The sequence below is a fragment of the Schistocerca americana genome, chromosome 5, assembly GCF_021461395.2.
Source record: "Schistocerca americana isolate TAMUIC-IGC-003095 chromosome 5, iqSchAmer2.1, whole genome shotgun sequence".
Classification (NCBI taxonomy): Eukaryota; Metazoa; Arthropoda; class Insecta; order Orthoptera; family Acrididae; genus Schistocerca; species Schistocerca americana.
In genome coordinates, this window is record NC_060123.1 from 242,721,240 (window position 1) to 242,745,202 (window position 23,963).

The 23,963-nt window shown below is 44.2% G+C and overlaps 1 protein-coding gene across 1 annotated transcript in view; it reads right to left on the bottom strand.

Annotated features, from left to right (window-relative positions):
* Positions 1–23,963, bottom strand: part of LOC124615703 (glycerophosphocholine phosphodiesterase GPCPD1-like) — a 274,793-nt gene that overhangs the window by 74,515 nt on the left and 176,315 nt on the right. The gene's annotated exons all lie outside the window — the stretch shown is intronic.

Consider the following 23,963-nt stretch of genomic DNA (forward strand, 5'->3'; position numbering starts at 1 on the left):
GCGTAATTATCCAGAGCGACCTTAAGTGGAATGACCATACTTAACGTTGTTCCTAATGTATGGCGCAATTTGCTTTCCAAAGTTAATTATTGTGTACGTCTCTTTTACCACGTAAATTATGGAGTAAGAAGGATTTTACGTTCAATAGCCAAGAACGTTAGTCGTCTAGCAAGTTCAAATTAATAGTAATTATATGGGATCTGCTGGGTAGTCTCGGCGAAGACAAATAGGCCAAACTCAGGTCGTTTCGAAAATGTACAAAACAGGTTGTCTTTAGGTTGTCAGCTATCAATTTCGTATCCTCATATCTGCACACTGACTTTTTTATGTAAATATAATTCCGGCTCGTGACTCACAATCATATACTTCAGCAAACCCTCATCCTGTTCGGTAATGGCCATGCAATTTTTACATAACGCCTCCCTCTTTTATACGACAACTAGTTGACAAATTCGGCATTGCCCGGATATTCATTTTTGCCATTTTTTAAATTAGAAACGAAACCTTGTATGTACTCCTGCAGTCGACTCGGTGTGAGATGACACCGGACAGTTTCTGTACGTTGCGTGTCTAAAGTGCGATTTTGTAAACGTCTCTATGGCAACGTTTCTTCAAAACACTACAGCCGTCTGCACTCCACATTTGAGAATTGTCAAAAGCGCTGCCAGGTATCCGGTATTTCCTTAAGTTGATTAGACTGTAGCAGCGTCTCAGTAGTTTTAGAATAAATGTATTAAAACTTCACGCATGATGCGGCATTTTTCACGCATATTTATGACGTCATATCTCATGGGCAGTGTGTCCTACTGTGATATACTTTGGTAGAAAAACTCAACGGTAAATGTGGATACTGTCTAGGAAAAATGCTGCGAATACATTTTGTAGTAGAGAAGTAATAAATTTAAACGACACGCGTTATGCGGCAGTTTTTCAAGCATTTCAGTGTTTATGACGTCATATCTTCTGAACTATTTCGGTTCCGTTATATATTTTGTAGGTTCCTTTAGCTGTATATATGAATACTGTCTGCGAAATTCATTGCGAATGGAGTTAGTAGCTCAGAAGTAATAATTTGAGCAGTAATGACTGAGCAATAATGATTGAGCAGTTTTCCACGCATCTCATTCTTTATGACGTTCTATCTCCTGAACTATGACTGGTAGGTATTTCTTACCTCCACAGCGACTTTTGCCTGACAGTAAGGGATATACGTTCCAAGTTTATTTGAAATCAGTTCAGTGGTTTAGGAGCAGATACGGGAAACACACACACACACACACACACGCACATCCCTACATCCCTTTTTGTATATGTATGGAGTCACACACGCACTCTCTCTCTCCCTCTCTCTCTCTCTCTCTCTCTCTCTCTCTCTCTCTCACACACACACACACACACACACACACACACACACACACACACACGCATAAACACACACACAAAAACATCCATTCCTTTTTATAATATATACGGATTAGGCTACAGTTGTTGTATCAGTAGCAGATGTATGCGGGATGCACTGCAGACGATTCCGAAGAACCTTCCCCACCGTTGACTTCGGTAACTGCAACTGCTGGCTGATCCTGCGTTCTGACTTTTGCTGCCTTAATATGAAACTCTCCGGACTGAATGGGCTACTCGTCCGTCGCGAAATTATCTGCACCAGTTGACTAACGTCAAGACAGTACTCAAGCAAACATCTCCTAAGAGTGATCGGTAGTGCCATAATCTTGTCAAACAGCAAAAAAATACATGTCTCCTTCTTTACACCATGTGCATTCGAATGCTAATAATGAAAATTTGCATTTCCTTCTTTCAGATGATGGTAATGTCACTTATTTATGTTCGATGCTGGTGCAAATACACCATTGTGAAACGATCAATAATCGGTAATCATCATGCAGAATTTCTAATTAATATACAGTTAAAACATGTCTGTTAAAACTTCCGCGACGAGAGGCCGCGGTCAAAGTACAAAAACTGCCATTTCATCCACATCAGCGGGAATAATTTTCAGAGAAATCGGCAAATGCTTGGGGAGGAAGAGACCGTCAGTGAATAATTTTATACTTCGACCACTGCCTGTCAGCCCGAAAGTTTTAAAAGAAGCTCTTTTTTTTGAGTCATCAGTCTTCTGTCTACTTTGATGCGGCCCGCCACGATCTCCTCTCCTGTACCAAACTTCTCATCTCAGAGTAGCAGTTGTACCCTACGGGCCTACACCCTCAATTACACTACTGGCCATTAAAATTGCTACGCCACGAAGATAACGTGCTACAGACGCGAAATTTAACCGACAGGAAGAAGATGCTGTGATATGCAAATGATTAGCTTTTCAGAGCATTCACACAAGGTTGGCGCCGGTGGCGACACCTACAACGTGCTGGCATGAGTAAAGTTTCCAACCGATTTCTCATACTCAAACAGCAGTTGACCGGCGTTGCCGAGTGAAACGTTTTTGTGACGCCTCGTGTAAGGAGGAGAAATGCGTACCATCACGTTTCCGACGTTGATAAAGGTCGGATTGTAGCCTATTGCGATTGCGGTTTATCGTATCGCGACATTGCTGCTCGCGTTGGTCGAGATCCAATTACTGTTAGCAGAATATGGAATCGGTGGGTTCAGGAGGGTAATACGGAACGCCGTGCTGGATCCCAAAGGCCTCGTATCACTAGCAGTCGAGATGACAGGCATCGTATCCGCATGGCTGTAACGGATCGTGCAGTCACGTCTCCATCCCTGAGTCAACAGACGGCGACGTTTGCGAGACAACAACCATCAGCACAAACAGTTCGAAGACGTTTGCAGCAGCATGGACTATCAGCTCGGAGACCATGGCTGCGGTTACCCTTGACGCTGAAACACAGAGAGGAGCGCCTGCGATGGTGTACTCAACGACGAACCTGGGCGCACGAATGGCAAAACGTCATTTTTTGGATGAATCCAGGCTCTGTTTACAGCATCATGATGGTCGCATCCGTTTTTGGCGACATAGCGGTGAATGCACGTTGGAAGCGTGTATTCGTCATCGCCATAATGGCGTATCACCCGGCGTGATGGTATGGGGTGCCATTGTTTACACGTCTCTGTCACCTCTTGTTCGCATTGACGGCACTTTGAACAGTGGGCGTTACATTTCAGATGTGTTACTACCCGTGGCTCTACCCTTCATTCGATACCTGCGAAACCCTACATTTCAGCAGGACAATGCACGACCGAATGTTGCAGATCCTGTACGGGCCTTTCTGGATACAGAAAATGTTCGACTGCTGCCCTGGCCAGCACATTCCCCAGATCTCTCACCAACTTGAAACGTCTGATCAGTGGTGGCCGAGCAACTGGCTCGTCACAATACGCCAGTCACTACTCTCGATGAACTGTGGTATCGTGTTGAAGCTGCATGGGCAGCCATCCAAGCTGTGTTTGACTCAATGCCCAGGCGTATCAAGGCCGTTATTACGGCCAGAGGTGGTTGTTCTGGGTACTGATTTCTCAGGAACTATGCACCTAAATTGCGTGAAAATGTAATCACATGTCAGTTCTAGTATAATATATTTGTCCATTGAATACCCGTTTATCATCTGCATTTCTTCTTAGTGTAGCAATTTTAATGGCCAGTAGTGTATTTGTATTTGCTTGATGTTTTCGAATCTCTGCCTACCTCTACAGTTTTTACCGTCTACAGCTCCCGCTAGTACGATGGACGTTCTCCCCTGATGCCTTAACAAATGTCCTACCATCCTGTCCCTTCTTCTTGTCAGCGTTTCCCATATGTTCCCTTCCTCAACGATTCTGTGGAGAACCTCCTCACTCCTTAACTTATCAGTTCAATTAATTTTCAACATTCGTCTGTAGCACCACATCTCAAAAAAAAAAAAAAAAAATGGTTCAAATGGCTCTGAGCACTATGGGACTCAACTGCTGAGGTCATGAGTCCCCTAGAACTTAGAACTAGTTAAACCTAACTAACCTAAGAACATCACAAACATCCATGCCCGAGGCAGGATTCGAACCTGCGACCGTAGCGGTCTTGCGGTTCCAGACTGCAGCGCCTTTAACCGCACGGCCACTTTTTTTTTCTTTTTTTTTTATTTTTAACCGCACGGCCACTTTTCTTTATTTTTTTTATTTTTTTTTATTTTTTTAATTTTTTTCTTTTTTTTTAACCACATTGTTTTTTTATTTTTTTCTCTATCCATCTTTTTTTTAAATAAAATGGAAACTAAAAAAACAAGTGCCACCGCCACTTTTCATCCTATAACAAAAAAAAAAAAAAAAAATCTGGGTCACTTCAGGCGTTGGCTCCTGACTAAACCTACCCCAGAGAGCTGCCTATATACCAGGGGAAATATGGGAAATCAAAGTTAGGGCTATCCTTAAAAACAAAACAAAATCTTCCTTTTTCTGAATTTTATTTTAATTTTTTTTTGTTTTATATTTATTTATTTATTTTATTTTATTTTATTTTGTGTAATTGATCAGAGGCCTTCTGCGCCCCGCTGGTAATATGTTGAGTCACGTCTTCTCGAAATTGATGTGTTCCGTTCAATTGTTCAGAAATGTTCATTGGTTCAAACAGGAAATCTTCTCTCTTGGCTTAACACATTCCAGCTGCAAGGCGGCTCGTGGAAAGCACTCCCAAGGAAGTTCGAGATAAATTGTCTGTATTTTGGGTGACGGACAACGACATAATGACGGTCATTGAGGTATGTCCAAAAATCGAGTACAGAGTCTACAGTTTGTCCAAATAAGTAGTGAATGGCATGTCCGCGAATCCAATTCACAGCATTGGTCTTTGTCCGAGGAAAATAGTCACGTTCCGGAAATAATAATGAAAGGGGAGTAATCCGATCCGGAATGTCCCGCGTTAGAAAAGCCACAATACGTCGAACCAAGTGCCAAACCTCCGCCGCCGGTCCGCAAACAAACCGATGTTCATCATTGTCTGGCACTCCACACGTGGAGCATAGAGGTGATTGGGCGAGGTGGATACGATGAAGGCGAAATTGGTTGATTTGCTTACCATTGACAGTTATGTACCAGACAGATTGAACATTCGTGTCAAGGTAACAGGCGAACACCGCGCGCCATACATGACGCCAGTCAACCTGGGGGAACTTTAGTTCAATCGGGTTAGGTGGACGACCTAATTGGAGGACATTGTATACTGCCTTTGCCTTGAGTAAAAGCTGTCTCGGTAAGGTGAGGCGTAGATAACTGAGTTCCAGAAAGAAGTACCGTATATAATGGAACTGGGCCGGAACATCCGAGATCATCACTGGGGCTGACAATGAGACCGGCGAGTATGCCGACAGGAGGAGACCAATGAGGCTCGTTGGGCAACGTGTCCATACCGTCATCTGGGAGCTGACAAATAGGGCGCGAGCTCTATCCGGCACGTGAAACAGACCTATCCCACCTCGTTCACGGGGAAGAGTAAGGGTCGCATAGTTAACTTTGAACAACATCCCAGAGCTGACGAAAGATGCCATCGCTGCCAACATGCGACGTGCCACAGTAAGCGGGAAAGGTAGAACTTGCGCTACATGGGGAACTCGGGATGCGATATATGTATTGACATATCGAGCTCGTTGGAGAATATCTAGAGATCGAAGGCGATGGTCCATAAGACCTGCTCTGATCATTAAAAGGAGGCGTCGGCAGTTGATGGTGGCTGAACGCCGGAGATCAGATGAAAAATCTATTCCCAAACAACGAATGGTATCAACGGTGGTGAGAGGTGTAACGCACTCCACGGGAAGTCCCGTGCCAATGAACATAACTTGTGACTTACGTACGTTTAAAGAGCTACCCGACGCCTCACCATAAGTCGCTACCCACGTCAAAACAGCTCGAACTTCGTCGGCATTACGTAAACAGATGACGACATCGTCAGCATAGGCCGTGCAACAGAATCGGTAGCGATCTATGGACAACCCTACCAAACGTTGTCTTAGTCCACATAGCAAGGATTCCAAGGAAAAGGCGTACAAAATTGCTGATAGAGGGCAACCTTGACGTACGGATCGACCTATTATTATCGGTGGAGTGAGTCTGCCATTGTACATAATCCTGGATGAGGCACCCCGCAGAAGGCGCATCACTACCGTGATAACGGCGACCGGGAAACCCATATGGTGGAGAACGGCCGTAAGGAACGAATGTTCAACCCTATCAAAAGCTTGACTAAAGTCCAAAGACGCAAGTGCCCCAGAGAGGCGTTGTGCCTGGGTAACGGCGATCATATCCCTGTAGCGGCATAAAGCCGTGCGAATATTGTTGTCGCCTCCCAAAGATGCTTGGTCTGGCGACACAACATAGCGGGCAACGTTTTTAAGTCGTGCTGCCAAAAGGCGAGTGAAGATTTTCATATCACTGTTAAGGAGGGTGAGGGGCCGATAATCACTGATATTGTTGCCACCGTGCGGTTTATGTACAGGAATAATAATTCCTTCCATGAAAGCGTCCGGCACAGGTACTTGCGGAGACATCAGTTCCCGACAGATGGAGGTGAAGGTGGACTCTAACAAATCACGGAAGGTGCGATAAAATTCGAGGGGAAGACCGTCGGGGCCCGGGGAGCGATTGATGGTTCCTGCCCGGATCGCATCGCGGACTTCCTCGTCAGTCACCTCCGACATCAAGTCAATCGCCGCATCTCCTGGGATACCACCGAAGTTGAGCTGTGAGACTTCCTCGATCAACTCTGGGGAATGTGGAACTGCGGCGTAGAGCTGCCGGTAGTGGGCGTGAAGCACATTCCCTATGGCAGATTGGGTTACGTTGCGACGCTCTTCTTGATCCGTTAGAACGTGAATCAATTTTCGGCGTCGATTTTGTCGTTCTTGGATGATATGGTACATCGACGGATGTTCGTGAGGCATGCGATCAGCAGTACGAGCTCGTACTATCGCCCCATCCAAATGCCGTCGCATGAGATTGGAGATTTGGGCCTTAGCTTGGTTCATCCTTGTATGGCGCTCAGGGGAGGCTGGCATCGTGGAGCATTCTCGTAGGATCCTGTAGTAAAAGTCCATAGTGCTCTTCCTCCAGGCGACAACATCTTTGCCATACCGGATTAAAGTTCTTCGAAGAGCAGGTTTTGCACATTGGATCCACCAGGATATGGTAGACGGATACGTGGGTCGGCGCCTATTACATGTGATCCAAGTGTCTTCTATTAGAAGTCGACAGTCAGGTGAATTAAGAAGTGCCGTGTTCAGTTTCCATAAACCACGTCCGTGCCATACTGCCTGTCTTGTGAGAACAACATCACAGAAGTAAGCCTCATGGTCTGAGAAAGCAACAGGCCAGATTTCAGCCTGTCGAGTGTGTTGAATTAGGGATCGCGAGATGTAGATGCGATCCAGTCGGCTAGAGGAGTGCGCAGTGTGGTACGTAAAGCCCAAAAGATCACCGTGAACATGTCTCCACGTGTCGACAAATTGTAGCCGCGTGACGACTGTTTCCAGAGCTGCGCATGGTGAGTGACGCGGCAATTGATCCTGAGGCCGCTGGGTGCAGTTGAAGTCTCCACCCATGATCCAGTCATCGTGTTGTCCCATAAAAAGGGGTGTGACTTCATTCGCGAAGAAGGCATTGCGTTCACGACGGTAGCTGGAGCCCGACGGCGCATAAATATTGATGATGCGTACACCAAAGAGAGTAAGGGCTATACCTCTGCTGCTGGGGAGGTATAGGACATCTTCGGCAGGAAGACCTTCGCGTAAGATGATGGCAACACCACTACCGGTGTCCGAAGCGGGAGAAAGATGCACCGTGAAGCCATGTGGTGGTGAAAAATCGGCGACATGCACTTCCTGAAAAAGCGCAATATCTATGTCCGCATCATAAATCATATCGCGGAGCAGCGCTAGTTTGTGGGGCGCACGAATGGTCGCCAGGTTAATCGTTGCGACACGATAATGCTGGTGTTGGAGTCCCACAGGCACAGTTGGGGCTTCTTCTTCAGGAGCGAGAGGTCGTCGATCTTGCCTGTCCGCTGAAGAGGCTGCTATTGTAGAGAGTTTGCGGGCGCGGGCGCAACCGATGGGGGTGCCCCATCATCAGCAGCATCCACCCCAGTCCCTTCGATCTCCACGTCGTCTGCCCAGGAGACTGATGCTGCGGTAGGGCATCGGCTGTGCACGTCATCCACGTGGAGAGGAGACGTAGTTTTCGTCTCATCGGATAGGCTCTCTTCAACGTCGACCTGTGGGGGCGACGGCGTCAGTAAGGAGGGGTGTTCGTTGCCAGTGGTCGCCTGTGGCGGGTCTTTCGCATCAGCCTTTCGGTCATCAAAGATCGGTTTGTCGTCCATCTTCGGGTCTGCATCCCCGGTATCCATCCGTAGAATGGATTCATCAGGGGGTGTACGGCTACGTTTCTTTCTCTTTCGTGTCGACCCTTGTTTTCGAACAAGTCGTTCAGCGTCCGATTGCGGGTGGCTTTCGTCTGACTCCGGACCAGTCTGAAGGAAAGCAGAAGTAGGTACCACTCCCGGATCAACGTCCATCTCAGTAGCATTTTCAGTCACAGTGCTGCGATGATTCGGCAGGTTAGGATCTGGCGTCTGGGGCACCTCAGAAGGAATCTCAGGAGCGGTTGCTTCTACCTGATCAGACGACGTCAACGGAGCAGGAAGACTCTGTGTAGACGTGTTACCTTCCTGGGCAACCTTGGCGTATGTGACAGGGATCTGAGTCATCACCGCTGGGGACGCTTCCTCGCCGACCGGCGTCTGGATCAGGCGGTGTCGCATGCAGGCGGATCTGACGTGGCCTTCTTGTCCACAACCCGCACATGTTCGGGGTTGGCCGTCGTACATGACAATGGCTCGCACCCCGCCAATGGTCAGGTATGATGGAATATGTTTTTTCAGTTCAATTTTGACCTGACGCACACCATTAAGGACATGGTAGGTCGTGAAGGTTTGCCATTTTTCCTCTACGTAACCGATGACGTTACCGTATGGTTGTAACGCAGAGACAACTTCGTCCTTCGGCACTTCAAAAGGTAGTTCAAACACCCTAATCGTGCGTTGACCGTACTCTGCGAGTTCAAGTGTTACAGCTCCGACGTGACCATCAGAGTATTTGAATTTAAGTCCATTGGCATGGCGGCGAATAACATCTTCACACACCTCGGTGTTTGTCATTTTAATATGAACGACACTACTCGTGATCGAAAAATGGATTCCGATAACGTGGTTAGGATCTAAACGAACTTCTTCACGTATGAACGTTTCAACTTCATGTGCACGAGGTCGCGCATGTTCAGCTCGGAAGGAAACTTTAAGGGTCGCACGGCGGTAAGCGCTCGACATGTTGTTCACGGTGGACGGACGCAAGCCTTAAAGCTACGACGCGGAAGTAAACAACGCCTGCAGCGGAGCACTGGCCGGCGCGCGGGGCCGTCCGCACGCTGCCACGGCTGAGAGCCGACTGTGTCATTAGTCCCCTAGAACTTAGAACTAGTTAAACCTAACTAACCTAAGGACATCACATACATCCATGCCCGAGGCAGGATTCGAACCTGCGACCGTAGCGGTCTTGCGGTTCCAGACTGCAGCGCCTTTAACCGCACGGCCACTTCGGCCGGCCGCACCACATCTCAAAGGGTTCGATTCTCTTCTGTTCTGGTTTTCCCAGAGTCCATGTCTCACTATCATACAATGCTGTGCTCTCAACGTACATTCTCAGAAATTTCTTCCTCAAGTTAAGACTTATTTTTGATACTTCTCCTGGCCAGGAATCCCTTTTTCGCCAGTAATAGTCTGCTTGTCCGCTTTTTATGTCCTTGCTTCGTCCGTAATAGTTTATTTTGCTGGCTAGGTAGCAGAATTCCTTAGTTTCATCTATTTTGTGGCCCCCAAAGTTTCTTGCTATTCTCATTTCTGCTACTTCTCATTACTTTGGTCGTTCTTCTATTCACTCTCAATCCACATTTCGTGCTCATTTAACTATTCATTCGTTTCAGCAGATGCTGTAATTCTTCTTCACTCTCACGCAGGGTATCAATGTCATCAGAAAACCTTATCATTGATATCTTTTTTCAATCTGAAGAAGTAAATACCAGTCATGAAATCTAGATGGTGTTAAAGTGAACACTATCCAGCCTAGGAACTGGGTGATGAACCAGTCAGGAAAATAAGCATATGTACTACCTAGGTATTTTGGTCAGTGGAATGTTATTTATTCCTCTTAATTACTGCAATATTGAGTCAAGCGGAGATATATGACATACGAGGAGAGCACTTCGTATTTAGCTGCCATCACGGTAGTTGTAGGATCATGCTCACATTTAGTGAATTAATCCTCAAGGGCTACAAGATCTGTTACATTAGCAGCCGTTGCAGGACAGTAAGACATTAACTCTCACTCGTCACGATATTACCAACTTAACATTGTCCTTGTGTAGTAGCTATGTAACGGAACTGCGGTTGCTAAAGGGCTTTACATATCTTCGATTTAGCTGTGCTGTTTATCAAATGTGACGTCATATCCGAGTGACAAACTGTACGACTAACAAACTAAAGACAACCCCAGACAAGTTTGAAACTTCCTGGCAGATTATAGCTGTGTGCCGGAGATTCTAACTCGGGACCTTTGCCTTTCGCGGGCAAGTGCTCAACCCCAGACAAGTTTTTCGAATACTACAGGACGTCGAGTAACTCATTTGAAATGTTTTTCATCATGGTCAGGAACGGAATCTCTATAAGGAAACAACCATGAGGCAGTGTACCTGTGCAGAGGAAAAGCTCGCAGTTAATTTTAAAGTACTTTTTTTTTGGGTCCTTTGTGACAGTGTAAGCAGAAATATTAATTTAATTTGTTTTCGCCAGTGTTGAAATTCTTTCTGCTCAAATAATTCAGAAAATTTAAGAGGGTGTTCAATAAGTAATGCAACACTTTTTTCTGAAAGCAGGTTGTTTTTATTCAATATTCCAATACACCATTTTCTTCCCCACTCCATTGGCTACAAAAGCCTACTTTTCAACATAATCTTCTTTCGATGCGACGGCCTTAAGCCACCTTATTGGGAGGGCCTGTAAGCTCACATGGTACCGCTGTATTGGTCGACGTCGGAGCCAACGTCTTGTTGTATCGATAACGTCCCCATTATTCACGTATAGCTTGCCACTAAGAGCATCCTTCATTGGGTCAAACAGATGGAAGCCGAAAGGTGCGAGATCCGGGCAGATGAAGAAAAACAGTCCAACGAATTTTTCTGAGCTCCTCTCGGATGGGCAGAATTGTCGGACGTCCAGTTGAGTAGCAAGGTGTCTGATTGTAATCTGCTGATCGCCTCGAATGAGAGTGTCCGCACATTTCGAAGTCCCACAACAAATTCTGCATTTTTCAATCGAAATTGGCCGAGAAAAAATTTGTTGCATTGCTTATTGTTTGCCCTCGAAGAATCACTGTTCAAAAGTGTGACGAAAGGTTATTCACTGGCTGTCTCGTATTGTTCGGTGCACTGTGAGACACTGCTTTCATAGTGTTGGGCAGAAGGCTGATTAACTCTGAAAGTGCTGCCACTTGGAGAAGACGGAGAAGAGGAAGATGTGGGTATTGTGTGTGGCTGTAAAAGCTGAATGACTTTTAATTGAAGAGGAAGTCTGGCCTATTGTTTCCGTTTCCTAAACAGGTCTCATCCGCATGAACCACATCAGCCATAGATTGTGCCAAATCTCCTTTCAACACCTGTACTATTTCTCCAAACGGATCCTGTTTTTTTTTTCTTATATTGTGGCCTCAGCGTACTTTTTGTGGATTGAGGTTCAGGTGTATGTATGGTCTCAGTTCTCTGAACACTTCCTGGCAGACCACTTCACACAATATTGCACGCTGCTCAGACAGATTAGAAAAGCCGGCCGATGTTGCCGAGCGGTTCTAGGCTCTTCAGTCTGGAACCGCGCGACAGCTACGGTCGCAGGTTCGAATCCTGCTTCGGGCATGGATGTGTGTGATGCCCTTAGGTTAGTTATGTTCAAGTAGTTCTAAGTTCTAGGGGACTGATGACCTCAGATGTTAAGTCCCATAGTGCTCAGAGCCATTTGAACATTTTTGAGAACAGAAAAGGTTTTCGATGGTGCTGAGCCACAGCCATGCAGCATTTTTTGAAAGAATACACCACCATTTGAATGCGTATTACTGTATTTTTCGTCTGTACAATGTAGATTTCGGTTTTCACGCCATTATCGAGCACAATGTTCTTAGACCGTTAATATAATTTTGTTGTCACCTTGCACAAACACGATAAAACTATGTTAATGGTCTACAAACATTATACTCGATAATGGCGTGAAAGGCGAAATCTACTAGTAGATTGTACAGAAGAAAAATGCAGTAATATACAGTCAAATGGAGGCGTATTCTTTCAAACAAAGAAAAAAAATCATAGAAATGCAGCTGGTTTCCCGTACGTGTGGCCTACGTAGGGTGACCATACGTCCCGATTAATCGGGATTGTCCCGTTTTTTGAGGCTCAAAAATTTGTCCTGACTTTTTTTTTTAAACAAGCAATTTGTCCCGATTTTCAAGGACTAAGTGGTTAAAATATTTTCTGAGCGTCGATTTTATAAACTATCAATTGAAACTGACATTCCGTACGTTGGTACCCCCTGATAATGTACAGCTTAAGCACTATAATTGTTGCGCACTCTTATTTCCTTTGCTTTTGCTTGCCATTGTTGTCAGCACTCTGTATCAGTTTCGTGAAGTGTTAGCACGTCGTGGCGATGCCGAAACGAAAATCAAAATTTTCGGAAGAGCTTCAGAGGAAATTTCCTTGCTTCAGTGCTACAGACAATGACCGTTCAGCAAAACGTAACGTATGTAACTGTGCTGTATCCGTGTCTCATGGTGGTGCTGCAGATCTCAAGCATCATATGGAATCAGAGAAACACAGGAAGAATCTTCGAGCGGCAGGTACCTCGCAAAAAATGACGAGATATTTTGTAACTTCAAATACACGGCAACAGAAAAACATAGCTGCAGCAGAAGGAACCCTGTCATTCCATGCTAAACACCACCAAAGCTATCGTTCTAATGACTGCAGTGTTCAACTTAACAAAAAAAAAATTTCCTGATTCTAAGATTGCAGAAAATGTTTCGTGCGGAAGAACAAAGTGTGAAGCAATTATCAACAATGTTATAGCTCCGCATTCCCAGAAACAGGTAATAGCTGCTGTAAACAGTGCAAAATACTTTTCAATATCTACTGATGCTAGCAACCATGGGTATCAGAAAATTTTTCCTGTGATAGTTCAGTATTTTTCTGTAAGTGAGGGTGGACTGCAGACGAAATTGCTTGATCTTGATGAATTGCAGAACGAAAAGTCCGAAACAATTTCCAATTATCTTTCTCATGTTACACAGTCATTCAGTATCATCTCAAAGTGTGTTGCATTTGATGCAGACAATACTAACTGTAATTTTGGGGGGTTAATGAATAAAGAGGGTAGTAATGTTTTCACACATCTGAAGGAAAAATTAAAAAACTCTAACATTGTTGGCATAGGTTGTCCAGCACATGTTGTTCATAACACACTTCAAAGTGCTTGTGATGTTTTACCTGTTGACATTGACTGCATTGTCATGAAGTTGTACAACCATTTTCATATTTTTTCTATTCATGTTGCAGAACTCACTGAATTCTGTGAATTTGTTGGTGTCACTTACAAAAATTTACTTTCCTTTTCCAAAACAAGGTGGCTTTTATTGTTGCCAGCCATAGAAAGGATCTTGAAAATGTATGAACCTTTGAAATCTTACTTTTTGTCACATTCTAACCCAAAGTGCCCTGCAATCTTAAAGATTTTTTTTCAGTGATCCTAAAAATGAATGTTATTTACTTTTTGTACTTTCACAAATGAATGTTTTCCAACAACCCATTCTGAGCATTGAGAAACAGAATAATTCCATATGTGAAGTATTAGCAGTCTTAAATAAAGTTTTGACAGGTCTAAATTCAAGGAAACATGAACATTTTGTACCACTAAGTGTAAAAAAACTGCTGAATGATTGTGATGACCAGTCTGCTAAGAAATTTGGAGTAGCAGTATCAACATTTTATGATGCTCCAGTAGACTATTTATCCTCATGATTACAGGGAATAGCTGAGTTTTCTGTATTCTCATGGATGATGCTCACAGAACCACCAGAATGGTCAGTAGTTGAAAATACTTTAATGTGGGTAAATGAAAAGGGCATTCTAGTAAATGACAGCCCCTTATTTGATGAAATAGATCATATACAGTCATTTATAAAACAAGTGGAAACAGACAGTGAACAATGGAATCAGTTGATGACATATGAAAAATGGTGTAGGTTTTTCAGATCTTGCCAGTGTAATGAACAGTTCAGAGAATCGCTTAATATAACGCAGTACTTCTTTTCACTCCCTGCCCACAATGCAAATGTTGAAAGAGTTTTCAGCTTACTATCGTCACAGTGGACAGATGAGAGGAATAGATTTACAGTGAGGAGCGTTAAGTGTATTTTACTGATCTGTTTAAACTTCACTAAATACAGTTGCACTGACTTCTATTCATACCAATTAGGCAAACCTGAGTTGCTGAATGAAATTTCATCTTCGAAGAAATATGATTGCAGTGTGGAATCCACAAAACCATAAATTACTTGTGTTCACTAAGACCTTTTTTTGTAGTGATTGTTACTGTATGTCTTTCTACATTCTGTGTTATAAATGTTACATTTCTTAATAAGTAAATTTCTGAAAACTTGAAATGTACTTCTTTCCAGTCTTTCCATTCTTTGTTTGGTTTTGTACACACACACACACACACACACACACACACACACACACACATATCAGTGAAGGCTATATTTGCAGAGGAAGAATAAATGTTAGCATTAAAAGTGGTATTTAACGAGAAATAAAAATTGTCCCACTTTTTGGCCAAGAAAATGTAAGAAAGTCCCACTTTTGTCCGAAGAAAATATGGTCACCCTAGGCCTAAGTCAACTAGCCCGCAGTGTGCTTGAAACGCAAAATCAATGGAGCCCTTCGCGTTACGTGAACGCAGTCAGTCCATGTGAACAGCCAGCCCCATTCAACAAAGCGTGGTCTATTCCGGCACAAAGGCGTGTGGATAAAACTCTCCTGTGGCTGCAGCCTCATTGCCGGTAGCCCATTAGCTGCCTATTTGTAGCGTCTCGCGCCGAGTTATTTTGCTGTCTGGCGGCGACAGCGTGCACGGCCGACTGACGCAACGCATCGAGTCGTTACCATGGTGTTGCTACACATTGACGTACCGCGTGGGGTGGTTTGTTGGTCGGATGCGTCGTCAGCCACGTATCTTTGGCACATGAAGTGGATCTTTGAGTCCTAAAATTGCTCTGCGCCGCTATATGTCGTCCATATCGCACTACTTGATTCTGCCGACAACGTGGGTCTGACTCCCTGCAGGTCGAGTATGGGCTAAGTGCCGCTCCTTTCGTATACTCCGTGCATACCAGGTTCCACTGCATTACAGCCAGTGGGGACATGGTTATAGGTGTCATTATAGACATGTCATCAAAGTCTTCGATGTGCTAGATTGACAGTCTTTCCTCTGACGATGACCGTAGTAAATGTTGTACACCACACACACATCAAAAAAAGTTTTGCATCACCTCGGTTCGGAGAGTTCCGAAACCTGTAAAGAAAATTGGAATAGAGATCAACATAAACATCATTTCCGCCCTTTTTATTGCTCATGAAAACCACACATTGCATGTTGTACCACCACACAGCGAGACCTTCAGAAGTAGTGGTCCAGATTGCTGTGCACACCGGTACCTCTAATACCCAGTAGCAGGTCCTCTTGCATGGATGCATGCCTGTATTCGTCATGGCATACTTCATCAAGGCACTGCTGGTCCAGATTGTCCCACTCCTCAAGGGTGTTTCGGCCTAGATCCCTCAGAGTGGTTGGTGGGCCACGTCGTCCATAAACAGCCCTATTCAGTCTATCCCAGGCATGTTCTATATGGTTCATGTCTAGAGAACATGCTGGCCACTCTAGTCGAGCGATGTGTTATCCTGAAGGAAGTCACTCACAAGATGTGCACGATGGGGCGCGAATTGTCGTCCATGAAGACGACTGCCTCGCCAACATGCTGCCGATGTGGTTGCACTATCGGTCGGAGGATGGCATTCACGTACCGTACAGCCGTGACGGCGCCTTCCATGACCACAAGCGGCGTACGTCGGCCCCACATAAAGCCACCCCAAATCATTAGGGAACCACCACCTTGCTGCAGTCGCTGGATAGTGTGTCTAAGGCATTCAGCCTGACCGGGTTGCCTCCAAACACGTCTCCGGCGATTGTCTGGTTGAAGGCATATGCGACACTCATCGGTGAAGAGAACGTGATGCCAATCCTGAGCGGTCCGTTCGGCAGGTTGTTGGGCCCATCTGTACCGCGCTGCATGGTGTCGTGGTTGCAAAGATGGACCTCGCCATGGTCGTCGGGAGTGAAGTTGGGCATCATGCAGCCTATTGCGCACAGTGTGAGTCGTAATACGACGTCCTGTGGCTGCCGAAAAGCATTATTCAACATGGTGGCGTTGCTGTCAGGGTTCCTCCGAGCCATAATCCATAGGTAGCGGTAATCCACTGCAGTAGTAGCCCTTGGGCGGCCTGAGCGTGTCATGTCATCGACAGTTCCTGTCTCTCTACAACTCCTCCATGTCCGAACAACATCGCTTAGGTTCACTCCGAGACGCCTGGACACTTCTCTTATTGAGAGACCTTCCTGGCTAATAGCTTTCAAGTCAAGGCTTGGGAACGTATTTCACAGCGAAAAAGAAAGCAATTGCAAAAAAGACTGTTTCATAGCTTATGCATGGTGTGGCAGAAAACTAGTGTCGAGTTCAAAAACCTCCTCATAGTTACGATTCTTAAGAAACCTTAGAGGAGTCTGTAGCTACTGCGATGTCAGTTATGTTTCCACCCCAACAACAAACGGTTACACCTTTCGAAAGTCTAAATATCAACTGTTTTTCTGGTCTTATACGTAAGTCTGACATGGGAACAAGACTGCAGCAGTTAATAGTGAATGTGACTGTACGACACATTTGTGTATTTCTGATCGTTTAAAGTTTAATTCCAGTAAAGGGTCCTGTCAGCTAAGTCCTTGCCTCTATTCTAATATAAATTGTAAGGAACTGATTTGCTTGTCGATACTGAAAATTACCTGAGTGTGAAATACTGCGGTTGCGTGTAGCAGATACGGAAGCTGCAACAAATGTGCGTGTACAGCTTTGATCATTGCAGACGAACATTGTCACGTAAGATTGTTGTTTTGAACATTTTACTGTGTTTCGATGACCTCAAATTGTTTACGAACAATTTATGTAAACAACAAAACCGAAATATATGATGACAATTGATATTTTACATCTCGTCCAGTTGAGCCAGTCTATAATAGCACAAGAATGCTGACGCGATCGAACCTTGGTATATTGACCGTCCAGGCATGGTTGAATTACAGCCAACACGAGCCGTGTACTTCCTTCCTGGTGGAATGACTGGAACTGATCGGCTGTCGGACCCTTTCGTCTAATAGACGCTGCTCATGCACGGTTGTTTACATCTTTGGGCGGGTGATACAATATCCACGGTCAACGTCTATCTTCAGAATTTCTGGGAACTTGGGAGATACAAAACTTTTTTTGATGTGTGTACTTAGGAAATAGGGTTGTGATCCACACGCTGTAAAAGCTCTGCTGAAAGGCGCAAAATTCGATGACCATGCGGAATATTGTTTTCAGTCTCAGGTTCCAGGGTGTAAACAAAGCAACAATCGCATTAGAGTAGTTTTATTGGAAAAATAGCAACGATTCCATTTGAGCGACCTTTATGTAAGGTAAAGGTGTCCTCATACCGAAGTCCCTGCAAGGACCAGTGGGAACTCTGGGTATTATAGTCGCTCTCATAACCAATAAGTCTGAGGTGCTGTCTTCCACTGAAGCTGAAGCTGTCAGACACACTTCACCTGCTGGAAGTCAGAATACATTCTGGTTCGAGCTACCAGAGATGACAGTCATGCGTGCGTGAGGTACACTTTCTTGTGTGAATGAATGTGTGTTTGTGTGTTTCTCTTCCTTTCCTGATGAACGCTGTGGTCGAAAGCTAACGTGTAAGTGGCTTCTGATTATGCCTGTCTGAATCTTAACATGTCATCTTTACGGTAAATAGCAATCAACCTTTTCCTTACACTGTTGACAATCACTAGCTGTTGTCGTGGGATCACTACTGTTGTCGGAATACATTGCTTCGCTTCTCCAGTTTACGATATTGTGCTCTGTATGAGCTCATACCGTTATTGTGTGATAAACGCAATTTTTAGGACTGTTTTCACAGTGCGTTGAGTGAGAATCAGTTTTGTCATTTATTGTTCGTCTCACAATCGTTCTTTACATTTCGTAGCAAAAACGTCGAAGAAGCACATCTATACAAAGAAACACGCGCCAGAAGAAGCACTGAAGTTGCTATTTTCACTACCTAGCGATCCTGAAGATTCTGAAACAGAAAGGGAAAAAGCTACACAAGATAAATTCGTTTCAGACACTTCGTAGGACCCTGATACGTGTTTGGTTCCATAGTTTCCGCGCTATGGACAATGGTACCATGTTTTAGACATGCTTGAAGTTAATACAGAAGGAAAAGCAGTAGTCAGTCGCCCATTGATAAAACAGTACGGAGACTACTTCGTTTCTTTAATTACCACCGAGATGCTAGAGCATGTGGTTCAGCAGACAAGTCTATGTGCAGAGCAGTTGAAACAAAAACGGCAATCTGGTCAGTCCGTAAGTGAGGCGGCAACAACTTGACAAATTTATCTGTAGACGAGTTACAGACCTGGGTTGGATTGAATATTTTGACAAGAAAAGTGTATTACTAGAGTTCATAACCCACTTTAGATTTATCTTTACATATCTAAGTCCATGACATGCAAACACTTCAAGAAGATGTGTAAAACTATTCACATAAATGACAATAGGCTGAATCCTCCAAGAGGGCATCCACGCCATGATAAATTTCATAAGGTCAGACCCCTTATACCTTCCTGAATCAAACAATACGTAAGCCGTACACTGCCAGTTAAGTGTAGGCTGTGGGTGAAAGCATGATATCTTTAAAGGGACAGATATTGCTCAAGCAGTATATGCCTTTGAAGTCAATCAAACGAGGATGCAAAATGTGGTGTTTAGGAGACTCAAACATAGGCTATGTCACAAAGTCTGATATTTACACAGGAAAATCAGACGGTGGATCTATAGAAAATTCTCTGGCAGAGCGTGGAGTCATTAGCCTGACTCAAGACTTGAAAGATACTGACAGTGTGGTAGCATTTGACAACCTCTTCACTATTGTGAACCTAATGCAAATGCTGTTGAACAAAGGTATCCATTCTACGGGCTCTGTAAGAACAAACCGGAAAGGGCTCCTCCATTGCTGAAAGAGAAATGTACCTTGAGAAGGCAAACGTGGGACTGCAGCTATGAAACGGGCGAACTTCAGGGAACCCCAGAGACGCTACACTTCACTCTAGGTAGAATAAGGATGGGCGCATTATTATTTGCCAAAAGCTGTAGCAACATACAATAATGTAATGTGAGGCGTAAATCACTTCGATCAATTTAGAAAACGTTTTTCAATAGACTGCTGTAAGATCTCCTAAGTGATGGCATCGGATTCTCTGCTTCTTACTAGACATGGCAATTGTGAACTCCTTTATATTGCGCAAAATGAATAAAGAACAAGAAGGATACGAAGATCAATTGAACTTTTGATTACAACTCGCAAAACAATTGATCGATGGCTTCACATCCCACACAATCCCACACAAAGAAAGACCGTCCAGTAACCATTCTAACCAAGAAGAACGCAGTAACAAATCATGATCGACTGGAAAAAGCAGGGGTTCATATGGCTGTCTGCAAAAAACAAACAGACCGTGCCGAAAGTGTTCTACAAAATCTCGAGACAAGAGAACATAATAAATGTGCTGGTCCTGCAAAGTGCCCCTGTGTATCGAACCATGCTTCCACCAGTTTCATGCAAAATAAAAAAACTGTGACAATCATTTGAACATTTGTTTCAGAAAGAGACATTGCGTGTATACAGGCATTAAGTTGTTCTAGTTGATGTATACAGCACTTGTAAACATGAAACGTAAATATTTTTGAAATAAAGTACAGTATTTCAGAGACGAGTCTAATAATTCTTGACTGCATGTTTAAAGGCACGCGCGTTCTTGGTAGCACATGAAAAAATTAAGGCCTTTAGAGCGTACCTTTTCAATTAAATATTGACGAGCCGAGTGTTCGCGAAGTGTGGCAGGCAAGCGAACTAGTGTAACGTCACAAGTTCATTACAGTACCCGTATATCTCGTTGGCCCCGTACACGATGCGGTTTCCACTGTGAAAGTTTGGTACAAACCTATGACCCGTCATATTTTATGCATTTCTCTCAGATTAAATGGCAGCCGTAGAGGTATTGAGATAGGATAGTAGCAACTATGAGGGCATGCTGTAAAGTAATGCCCCCGAAATTTTTATGTGAAAACTTTTAAACCTTCTTAAATAAAAGGAACTTTATTAATATTCTATATTCTTATTCTTCATGTCTACGTATTTACACTACTGGCCATTAAAATTGCTACACCACGAAGATGACGTGCTACAGACGCGAAATTTAACCGACAGGAAGAAGATGCTGTGATATGCAAATGATTAGCTTTTCAGAGCATTCACACAAGGTTGGCGCCGGTGGCGACACCTACAACGTGCTGACATGAGGGAAGTTTCCAACCGATTTCTCATACACAAACAACAGTTGACGGGCGTTGACTGGTGAAACGTTGTTGTAATGTCTCGTGTAAGGAGGAGAAATGCGTACCATCACGTTTCCGACTTTGATAAAGGTCGGATTGTAGCCTATCGCGATTGCGGTTTATAGTATCGCGACATTGCTGCTCGCGTTGGTCGAGATCCAATTACTGTTAGCAGAATATGGAATCGGTGGGTTCAGGAGGGTAATACGGATCGCCTTGCTGGATCCCAACGGCCTCGTATCACTAGCAATAGAGATGACAGGCATCTTATCCGCATGGCTGTAACGGACCGTGCAGTCACGTCTCGATCCCTGAGTCAACAGATGGGGACGTTTGCAAGACAACAACCATCTCCACGAACAGTTCGACGACCTTTGCAGCAGCATGGATCATCAGCTCGGAGACCATGGCTACGGTTACCCTTGACGATGCATCACAGACAGGAGCGAAGGCGATGGTGTACTCAACGACGAACCTGGGTGCGCAAATGGCAAAACTTCATTATTTCGGATGAATCCAGGTTCTGTTTACAGCATCATGATGGTCGTATCCGTGTTTGGCGACATCGCCGTGAACGCACAATGGAAGCGTGTATTCGTCATCGCCATACTGGCGTATCACCCGGCGTGATGGTATGGGGTGCCAGTGGTTACACGTCTCGGTCACCTCTTGTCCGCAATGATGGCACACTGAACAGTGGACGTTACATTTCAGATGTGTCACGACCCGTGGCTCTACGCTTCATTCGATCCCTGCAAAATCCTACATTTCAGCAGGATAATGCACGACCGCATGTTGCATGTCCTGTACGGGCCTTTCTGGATACAGAAAATGTTCGACTGCTGCCCTGGCCAGCACGTTCTCCAGATCTCTCACCAATTGAAAACGTCTGGTCAATGGTGGCCGAGCAACTGGCTCGTCACAATATGCCAGTCACTACTCCTGATGAACTATTGTATCGTGTTGAAGCTGCATGGACCATCGACGCTCTTTTTGACTCAATCCCCAGGCGAACCAAGGCCGTTATTACGGCCAGGGGTGGTTGTTCTGGGTACTGATTTCTCAGGAACTATGCACCCAAATTGCGTGATAATGTAATCACATGTCAGTTCTAGTATAATATATTTGTCCAATGAATACCCGTTTATCATCTGCATTTCTTCTTGGTGTAGCAATTTTAATGGCCAGTAGTGTATTTCTCAACATAGTCACCCTAACGACGAACAAATTTCTCCCAACGACAGACCAGTTTGTTGATATTGTCCCTGTAGAATGTTTGACTGTGTTGACGGAGCCACAACTTCACCGCTACTTGCACCGCCCCATCACCATCTAAGTAAAGTTGTCGAAGGTTTCTTCAAGTTTCGGAAACAGATGAAAATCGGATGGGTACAAGTATGTACTATAGCTAGGATAATCGATGATGTTAGAGAGGTCGTAGCGCTCGTGTATGGTCGGGCACTGTCATGCTGAAGGAAAGGGAACTCCATGTATGGATGAAGTTTTCTGCTGTTAGAAGCTCGATTACATCGAGCTCTTTCTCACGCGCCGACAGTTGCGTCACACACCGCCATGTCACACGCTACCATTCGGAGCCCTTTAGCGGCAGAGGGCTGCAAATATTTAAAGATGAAGAGTAAATATGTAGAATGTTAATAAGGTTTGTTTTATTTAGAAAGCATTAAGAGTATTTACATAAAAAATTTGGAAGCATCACTTTTCAGCATGCCCTCGTAGAAACACTCTTCAGCAATCTTATCTAAAACGCAACTTATCTTCAGCGAGATTACTTGTTTCATCTTCCAGATCTTGTAAAATGTGCAGTTTTGGCGCTTGATGTTGTAAAAAACAACCTTTATGTCATGTGGTAAGAGAAACAAACATTGAGGATGAAAATCTACTAAGGAAAACAGACACCACTACAGAGAAATGTGCATTTATTCTGAACGTGTAAGTAACTTTCAGCCCGGGTTCGATTCCCGGCTGGGTCGGAAATTTTCTCCGCTCAGGGACTGGGTGTTTTGTTGTCCTAATCATCATCATTTCATCCCCATCGACGCGCAGGTCGCCGAAGTGGCGTCAAATCGAAAGACCTGCACCAGGCGAACGGTCTACCCGACGGGAGGCCCTAGCCACACGACATTTCCATTTATCCAGTGTCTGGTACAAGATATTTGTTCTTTATTTTAGTGTATTGTTTTGAGAAAATATTTCCCAAAAAGTGACATACTTTTTCAAATATTTTCTTTCACCTCTTTACCACAAGCACACGCCTCAGAAAAGCGATTATAGTCAAGTGTCCAGAAGGTGTTTAAATATTTCTCAATGATTTCCACTGCTTACGAACAATCTTTCAGAGTGATCAGATATTGATGTTTGAAACAATTTGTATTCTTTAACGAACATTTATTTGAAATATTACATAAGATTGTTGCTTCTTGAAGCTAATGCACAAATTGAGTAAATATAAATTAATGTCAATAGACACTCGCTTTCAGTGAAATCACCACTGGCAATACCCACTTTACATTTATCTTACCTATTAGGACTATTAATAAAAATGCGTTACGAAACCTCTTACACAGGAAGTACATTTATGTCATTCAGAGTGTCACCGAGTGTTTCTGTCAATTTGTGATTAGTTTTCTGATATGCAGACACAAAAATCAAGGAACAAATTTAACTCTAAGCAGACGATTGCCTTCGCACAATCTTTGAACCTTGCTGAAAGCACGGACTGGTACTGTAAGCTACGGAACTTGAAGATTACATAGGGATTTCACGTAGGACCGGGCCTGGTATGGCACCAGCTTCGTGGCGTCAAGGGGCTATAGCCGATTATGCCCCTGTATCATATACGAATATGTCCATTCAAACTACTTTTGCACGCAAAGTGCGCTGTATTGCCTGTTAACATCGTATGCATCTTATTCCATACGCTGAAGAACGGCCACGCCAAGTACTTGTAATCTGAGAAAAACCAAAGTATGAGCGAGCGGCAGTCGATTTTTATATATGGCCATTCTCGGCTCCAACAATATTTTATTGTACATAGGACGCGCATATCAATTGTAATAAACTGTTTTTTTGTAAGTTGAGGATCTGTTGAGT